Raw genomic sequence first — 9,585 nt, 5'->3', positions numbered from 1 at the left:
GATCTCAGCTCACTGCAACCTCTGCCTCCAGGATTCAAGCAATTCTTCCCTCTCAGCCTCAGTAGCTGGGACTATAGGCACCCCCTACCATGCCCGGCTATTTTTATTTATTTATTTATTTTCGGTAGAGACGGAGTTTCGTCATGTTAACTGGGTTGGTTTAGAACTCCTGACCTCAAGTGATCCACCTGCTTCAGCCTCCCAAAGTTCTAGGATTACAGGCATGAGCCACTGCACCCGGCTGCTATTCATATTTTTTGCCCATTTTCTAATGGAACTGTTTAAATTTTTTTACTATGGAGTTTTAAGAGTTTCTTTTACGTATTCCGGATACTAGTCCTTTCTTGGATATGTAGTTTGCAAATATTTTCTCCCAGTACATAGCTTGTCTTTTCATTCTCTTAACAGCTCTTTTGCAAAGGAAGTTTTTAATTTGCATGAGGTCCAATTTATCACATTTTCCTCTTTTGTATTGTGCTTTTGGTAGCAAATCTAAGAACTCTTTGCCTAACCCTAGATCCCAAAGATTTTCTCCTATTTTTCCCAAAAGTTTTAAAGCTTTATGTTTTATATTTAAGTTCTTGATCTATTTTAGGTTAATTTTGTATAAGGGTTAGTTTTAGGTCAAAGTTCATCTTTTTGGCCTCTGGATGCCAATTACTATGGCATTATCTGTTGAAAGGTTATCTTTCTTCCATTCAATTGCTTTTAAACCTTTGTCAAAAATCAGTTGAGCATATTTGTGTGGGTCTATTTCTTGGTCACCTATTCTGTTCTATTAATCTACATGTCTATCCCTCTGGCAATACAATGTCTTGATTATTTCACCTATGTAGTAGGTCTTAATATTTGAGTAGAAGTTTTCCTCCTACTTTGTCTTTGTCACTGTTTTAATTATGATAGGGCCTGTGCATTTCCATATAAATTTTAGAATAAGTTTATCTATGATCATAAAACTATGTGCTATAGAAATTTCAAGGAATTGCATTAAACCTATAGGTTAATTTAGTGAGAACTGACATGTTCACTGTGTTGAGTCTTCAAATCCATGAATACAGTATATCTTTCCAAGTATTCAGTTCTTTTTTATGTATTTCAGTAGTATTTTATAATTTTAAGCATATAGATCCTCTATGTGTTTTGTTTAGTGTGTACATACATATTTCATTTTCTTTGGAGTGACTATAAATGTTGTGTTTTTAATTTTGATTTCCACATGTTCACTATTAGTATATAGAAATGTGATTGGTACTTACGTGTTGATCTTATATCTTGTGACCTCACTGAACTCATTTATTTGTTGCAGTAGTATTTTGGGTGATGTCTTGGGATTTTCTATGTACATAATTATGTCATCTGCAGATAAAATGAGTGTAATTTCTTTATAAGCTGTACGCCTTTTGTTTCCTTTCATTTTCCTTCTTGTACTGGCTAGGACTTCCATTTCTACACTGCATAGCATTGGCGAGAATGGACATCCCTGCCTTGTTTCCAATTTTTGGAGAAAAGCATTCAGTCTGTTACCATTAATTGTATTAGCTATAGGTTTCTTTGTAGATGTTCTTTACTGAGATGAGGTAATTCTCTTCTATTCATAACTTGCTGAGCATTTTTATTGTGGAATAGGTGTTGAATTTTGTCACAATTTTTTTCTACATCAATTGATATAATCATATGATTTTTTTCCTTACCCTGTTTATATGGTAAATTACATTGATTGATTTTGGAATGTTAAACCAGTCTCGCATATCCTGAATAAATCCTACTTGGCAAAGTTGTGTAATTCTTTTTATACATTGTTAGACTTCATTTGCTGATATTTGAAGGATTCTTATATGTAACTTCATGAGACATGTTGGTCTGCAGTTTTCTCTTTTTATACTACTCTTGTCTGGTTTTGGTATCAAGGTAATACAGCCCACATAAAATCAGTTGAGAAGTGCTCCCTCCTCTTCTATTTTCTGAAAAAGATTATGTAAAATTGATATTAATTCTTTAAATGCTAGAATTTTCCAGTGAAACTATCAGAGGGTGTGGAAATTTTTTTCAGATTTTAAATCACAAATCCACTTTAATACTTATTAAACTATTCAAATTGTCTACTTCACCTTGATTAAGTTTTGGTAGTTTGTGATTGTAAAGGAATTGATCCCTTGTGGTTGTCGAATCTGCAGTGTAACGTTGCTCATAGAATTCCCTTATTATCCTTTAGATGGCTACAGAAGCTATAGTAATAGCCTTTGTTTCATTTGTGATGTGGGTAATTTGTGTCTTTTTTCTTCCTGTCAGTTCTGCTAGAGGTTTATTAATTTTATTGATTGTTTTTAAAGAATCAGCCTTTTGTTTCATTTATTTTCTCTGTTGTTTCCCTGTTTTCAGTTTCAATGATTTCTGTTCTTTTTTATTTCCTTCCTTCTGCTTGCTTTGGGTTTATTTTCTTCCCTTTCAAGTTTCTTGAGGTAGGAAATTAGATTATTGATTTGAGACCTTTCCTTGTTTCTAATGTAAGCATTTAATGCTATAAATTTCCCTTCCAGCATTGCCTCAGCGCTTCAGGACCAGACAATTTCATTTCCAAGGCCTTGTATTCACCAAACCTGATTTCCCAGATAATCATTTTTTTTTTCCCCAGGACCCTACGTCCAGAGTTCTAATACTTTCTATAACTTCCCCTATTAAACCAGACTATCTTAAAAGAGCTTCATGAAACTCCTTCTCATCAAGGTGTGAGCAGGGACATTCATTTCTTAACAGGGCATCCAGCCTCCCAGCTCTACAACTTTGGAAGGAAGCGAGCTCCATCACTGCACTCAAAAATCATGGCTGTTAAATATCAGATCATCTTAGTTTATTTGATCTGTGCAGATCGCAGATAATCCAGAACATAGCCACCAAATCTTTATCCATATTTATAATAGACACTAAAAATAGACATCAAACATAGAATTAGAATTTTTAAGGACAAACCAGAGGAAATACTTGTAAAAATTTGCATGAATAGATACAATGCATTGGTCCTCAATGTGTTGTCCCTGGACCAGCATCACTGGCATCACTTAGGAACTTGTCAGAAATGCAGATTCTCAGGTCTTGCCCCAGACATCACTTGCATTGAAGTCACCTGGAAGGCACTGGTACAGCACAGGCTGCTGGGTGCGACCTGCTGTACCAGCACCTTCTAGGTAACTTCAATGCAGCTAATGTTTCAAAAACACTGCTCTGGAGGGCACAAAACTTGCCAACTTAGGTTCTTATTCAGAATCCAGAAGGTCTAATAACCTGACAGGATGCTGTGTAGGCCAAATGAGGCTCTCCACACTGCCATTTGGAATTGGATCATTATTTGAAACAGATCTTATGGGATCACATTTAATCAAGGCAGTAGCTATATCACAAGAAGGTCAAGATTAATATTTAATGAAAGGTAGATACATTAATATACTCACATCATGGTTATCTGTGGGAAAAAATAAATGTTCTAAGGTATATACTAGGCCTATCTGCTCAAACAAATTGCAAAAAGCTTCTTAAGGTAAGTATAAGTTTTCATAAATTAAAATTTTATCCACATATTAACATATATACAGTGGCAGTATACCTTTATTTTACATTCTTCCTTAAAACTTCTAAAATTTTTCTCTTTAGTCATTTATATGTACATATACTAGGTTCTTGAAAATGTCATGAAACTGCTTACAAAAATACATACCATATACATCTCTTCCATCCCAGAAATAAAAACGTACTCTAGGAATGCATTCAAAGTGATAATTTCTGCCACTCGTTCAGCTTCAAGTTTAGCAAGTATTTGTTAAGTTTACTTGCAAAGCACTAGCTCCCATGGAAATAAAAACATGAAAGCAATAAAACAGGATCCGTGTGCCCAAGAGGGGTGAGTTCAGTGTAAGGAGAAGACATGGCCCAGCTTTAAACAGCTGCTAGAGCATACTACTCATGGGAGGCTGGTCTGAATTCTCACCACTGGAGAGGACTTCAAGGTCCCAGGGTTTCTTCTCTTATTGGTTCATATTACACAAAAGTTAGCCCATCACTCAGTCATGGCCAGGAGGAGCCACACAACACTGCTATGGTATTTCAACGAGGGAATGGAAGCCTATGGAGATGCCAGAAGGAGAATCAAAGCTCTCTTTCCTTTATTTGAACTATTGTTCTTAGACGGGACCTAGATGAGGGTGCTCACACCTGCACTCACTAAAATGTGACCGAATAGTTGGTTATCTAGACTCAACCAGCCCTCAATGTATCATCTTTTAATTTGCACACTTGCCACAGGTGCAGCATCTTACTGGGCAAGTTTATTAGCAGGAAGGAGGGAAAGAAACCAAGGACCTTCCTCCCACAGGGGACCTTTTTTTCTGCTCATTAACAGACCTGTCAGTAGAAAACCGGTAGAATTGAAAGCAGGTGATGTTCACACCAGTCAATTTTGCTACTTGTTAGCAGCTTTCATAACCGACGGAAAATAGAACGGGGAAGAAAGGCCCTCTGAGGAGGAAATGAAATCAGATTTTGTTCTTTCTGCTGGATTTCTACAATCCTTGCTCTCCTTAGCATGCATTGTCATGGAAAATTCCAAGTTCTCTGTAGAAGAGTTCATTCTATTCCCTAATGCGCTACTCCTAATTACTTCCTCCCTCCTTCCTTCCTTCCCTTCCTCCCTTCTTCCCTTCCTCCCTTCTGAAATGAGTTCTCACCGTGTTGCCCAGACTGCAGTGCAGAGGCTATTCACAGGTGTGGAGTTTTGACCTGCTCCATTTTCAACCTGGGCAGGTTCACCCCTACTTAGACAACCTGGTGGTTCCCTGTTCCTGGGAGGTCACCATATTGATGCTGAAATTAGTACGGGCACCCAATCAGCATAGCACATGACAACCCAGGACTCCTGGGCTCAAGTGATCCTCCAGCTTCAGCCTGCTGAGTAGCTGGAACTACAGGCATGTATCACGGTGCCAGGCTCTCCTTGTTTTAATTAAGTAGTTTATGAAACGTGGACCACAAAAGCAACAGCAATTGGGAGTCCAATGGACAAAAGAAAGTATGTACAGACCCTTTATCGATGCTCTCAGCCTCACACAAACCATGTTGAAGGAAAAGAAGTTTGAGATCAAAAGGAAAACTTAGGGTTGGGATAAAATAAAGCATAGCCCCAAGCCAGAGTTCAAACACAGACTTTTCAGCGACTTTTGTTTCCAACATGAACAAGCAAGGAATATATCAATAACTACAAGGATCTTATGATTTTGTAAAAGGAAACTAAAAGCAAGATAATCGAACCCCCATAAATGTTTGAATAATTCTAGAACATCCTAGAATGGTCTACCTCTTTATTAAGCACTACTTGAGTGTGGTCAGGGGACTATAATACAATGCACAAATCCAAATATGGTTTCATTTTATACTATCAATAGTATCTTTTGGGATATAAAATATATATATTCATAGAAAAAATGTGGAATCTAGGTTTCCTAGGTTAGATAATGCCTTTAGAGTATGTAGCCTCTAGATAATACTTTCTCTTCAGATTACTGATTCACCATCACATTAATACTAAGAATAATAGACCTTGCAGATGTAACCATAATCTTGGCAGATCCTTCCTTCTAGGTTAATGTTTCTCCATAAGCACCACTCCTTTTTCAGCATACGCAACACATACAAATTGATCACCAATACATATTGGGGGTAAGAGGATTCTTCTCTCGGTAGAGTATTAATAAAATCAGCCTTCGGCTACACTTCTCAACCTTTAATATGTTTCAAAAGAAAATAAGTAAATCCCTCCCCTTCTCTTCCTTCTATCCTCCTTCCCTTTCTCTTTGTCTCTCTCTTGTATACAAACAGGGGTAAGGCACTCTCCTTTCTCACTCCACTATAATGATTATAAACTTTCTGATAAAAAAAATCAAAATGAAATATGAAAATGCAAGATGTTTTAGATGCAAAAATGTTTTCAAAGTGAACCAAATGGGGTCAAGAAACTCCCTGAGAAACAACATTTCCTAGATTTATAGTCTATTTGCCTTCCTCTTATGAAATAGGATTGCTTATTCAAATTTCCCCAAGTTTTGAAGTTTCACACAGGTTTTAAATACTGCTAATATTCTTGGGAGAACTAAGGTGGTAATCTTCACGGGTGCTAATATACTATGCCCCATAACATTTGAAAATGAATATTGTATGTAGTGACCAAAATACATAGCAGGACAGCAGTTTAAAGTCACCCCATTCTGCTGCTCCTAGTGGCACAGATCATTCTGCCAATGTAGTTGATGATTTAATCAATGGCACATTTCTCTAGTACCTTCTGGTACCCGACAAAAAACAATCCTCACCTGGGGCAGTCAAGAAAGCTGAAAAAAAAAAAAATGAAAATTCACTGTAATCGGAAAATGCAAAGTGCTTCCGGGCATGACTGCATTACTAAACCTGATGCTTCCAAAGTTAACCTTCTGGGGTGCTAACAACATCAAAGTGCCATAGAAGTGATAGAGAAAAACTCCAAGAGCAAAGAATCAATTAGCTCCATGGGGATACGCCAGACAGGAAAACAAGGTTTCGAAGGGTACAATGTGAATCCATAGGTAGGGAAAACTGTAAACATGAATCACTTCTTCAGTCTAAATCCGATCTTTTAGAGCAGACATTTGGGATTGCCTGCAAAGTCACAGGGCACTGATGGACAAGTTTGTGTATGGGAAGTTCTTGTGATCCAAGACAATGATCTATTTGAGAGTTACCCACATGCAGGAGATGTGTGAAAAATCACCAGATGAGAAGAGAAGTTGATTTGGAGACCCTTTCTCCTGGAGGAGAGTAGGAGAGTGCTTATTCTGTGGGCCCAAGTCCAATATTTCCCTAGGAATTCTCTTTCCTACCTTTATTAAGCCAAAGCTCTCTGTAATATTTGTTCATTTGGCCATGATCAGTTTTTCTTTCTGTTACTGTTTGTTCTCCAGCTCCCCTCTCCCTTTTCTCATGTTCAGATAGAATATGTTTGCTATCCCATTCATGGTAAACTGACTACCTATCACATCTGCCAACCCTTAGTCTTGGGATGAAACTGGAGACATTCAGGAATGTGTTTTGGCAAAAGTGATCTACCTGGCTCCATACCTGCTGAAATGTATAATCCCTCTTGGCGAGGAAAAGAAATAGAATGTCTTGGTGAGAGAAACAGCAGGAACCCTGATACACAAATGGAAGAAAGAAACCTCCAAGGTCAGGAGCAAAGGGGGCAAAATAAAACCTGTGATGATTTCCCATTGTTGGTGTCATCCCTGAGGCCATAATTCCTTCTGTGGACACTGGTAGCTCCAATGACAGCAGGAAAATAAATCCATGTCCTTATATTGTTCCCCACATAATTAGACATTATAATGCCCAAACCCCATTTCCCAAGGCCTTCTCAGCCTTCCTTCTTCCCACCCCATCTCTAAGATGATCTCTAGATTTGAGGCTTCTAACCTCAGACGGCCCCACTCCTATCTTTCCCTCCCCAGCCCTTATGTGTGTTACCGAAAGAGAGATATTCTAGCCAATTATCCAAGCATTAGAGATCAAGACATAGTTTAAAAATAGTTTCTATATTCACATGTCTGTTAAACACATACACTGAAGGAACAAACATCACAATCTGTTTCTCAACCTTTTTTTTTTTCATTGTCACCTTCCCAAGGAGTCTTTTAAGACGTTTTTTCCTAATTACACCGCCTGTAAAATTTTAATATCATAAGTATACTATATATCTGTTTATCTAATGTATGTTTATCTTTGCTTTATACACTGAAAAAGTTTTCTTCACCCACCAAGAACCAATTTTCAGCCCCTTAGGGAAGGTATTAGTATACTCCCTGTTGCGAATGCATGCTCTTGAAGCATGCAACAATTAAGGTTATTTTACCAGAAGTGTTAAACTACTGCTTTTCTAATGTTCAATGAAATATAAATCTTCAGAAACACCAGCATTCCTATAGACCTGTCATCTGTATTAAAGTGGTCCAAGACTGGGCCTGGTAGCTCACACCTATAATCCCAATACTTTGGGAGGCCTAGGTGGGTGGATCGCTTGAGTCCAGGAGTTCAAGACTATCCTAGGCAACATGGTGAAACCCCATCTCCACTAAAAACACACAAAAAATAGCCACATGTGATGGTGTACACCTGTAATCCCGGCTACTCAGGAAGCTGAGGTGGGAGGATCACCTGAGTCCAAGGATGTCGAGGCTGCAGTGAGCCAAAATTGTATCACTGCACGCCAACCTGGGCAATCTGAGTGAGACCCTGTTTCAAAAAATAAAGCATAATAAAAAACTAAAGCAATCCAGGACAGCAGAGTCTTTATCTCCTGGGATTCCAAAATCTACTGTCTACGGCCTTTTACCATCTTCCATAGGAAATTCTACAGAATTAGCAAGTGTTACTCTCAAGTTAGTGCCAACTCCACCTATTCTTTTTTTAATCTTAATGCATTTTGCTTATATGCTAAGACACAAACACATTTAAACCATTTCCCACTCCAGAAACGAAACAAATGGACTCACTTCTTGCCGTTTGAAGTTCTGGACATATTCTTCGAACTGTTCGTCTTTTGTCTCATCAGCTTTCCCCAGTTTCTGGAGGACCTAATTTGCAAATAAAACACAATGTTTAATTTAATAATGTTTTAAAAGAAAGATGTGCATTTTCTGTTAATGGAGCCAGGCTGATGTTTTGCTCCGAGGAGTAGAGCAAAAACTATCAGCACTCCTAGTTTTTCTGTTCTGGAAGCATCTTGGCTTGGCAGCTGTGGAGCTGAACAAAAAAAAAAAACTGAATCCCAGCCCTGCCCCTCACAGGCTGTGTGGCTTTGAGCAAGTGTTGTGCTACACTGCACTTATTTCTTTATATAACTGTTTCCTTTAGCAGGCTGTGCATGACTTAGAGACAGAAGCTATGCCTTATTTGTCTTTTTGTCCAAAGCATCTGGCACAATGCTGAATGCATAATTGGTACTCAGCTGCTTGTGAACAGTAGACCAAAGCTGTCTGACTAAAGCATTCATCCACTTCAGTGGTCCCCAACCTTTTTGGCACCAGGGACCAGTTTCATGGAAGACAATTTTTCCACTGACCAGAGGGTGGCGGGGGGAGTGGTTTCAGGATGACTGAAGCACACTACATTTATTGTGCACTTTATTTCTATTATTATTATTACATTGTAATATATCATGAAATAATTATACAACTCACCATAATGTAGAATCAGTGGGAACCCTGAGCTTGTTTTCCTGCAACTAGATGTTCCTGTCTGGGGGTAATGGGAGACAGTGACAGATCATCAGGCATTATATTCTCATAAGGAGTTTGCAACTTAGATCCCTCGCATGTTCAGTTCACAGTAGGGTTTGCTCTCCTATGAGAACCTAATGCTGCTGTTGATCTGACAGGAGGCGGAGCTCAGGCGGTAATGCTCCCTCGCCTGTTGCTCACCTCCTGCTGTGTGGCTCGGTTCCTCACAGGCCACAAACTGGTACCAGTCTGAGGCCAGGGATTGGGGACCCCTGATCTACTTCATCGGGACAGTATT

General features: G+C 38.6%; 1 protein-coding gene across 1 annotated transcript in view; it reads right to left on the bottom strand.

The window, feature by feature from the left end:
* The window catches only part of AMPH (amphiphysin), a 271,429-nt gene that overhangs the window by 153,179 nt on the left and 108,665 nt on the right, over nucleotides 1–9,585 (bottom strand). The window contains exon 2 of the mRNA XM_011972763.1: nucleotides 8,562–8,642. The gene's annotated coding sequence lies outside the window, so the exon portion shown is untranslated. The remainder of the gene's footprint in view (nucleotides 1–8,561; nucleotides 8,643–9,585) is intronic.

Source organism: Mandrillus leucophaeus, unplaced genomic scaffold, assembly GCF_000951045.1.
Source record: "Mandrillus leucophaeus isolate KB7577 unplaced genomic scaffold, Mleu.le_1.0 Scaffold100, whole genome shotgun sequence".
Taxonomy (NCBI): Eukaryota; Metazoa; Chordata; class Mammalia; order Primates; family Cercopithecidae; genus Mandrillus; species Mandrillus leucophaeus.
Note: the sequence above shows the minus strand (reverse complement) of the source record. Positions and strands in the feature narration are given on the sequence as shown.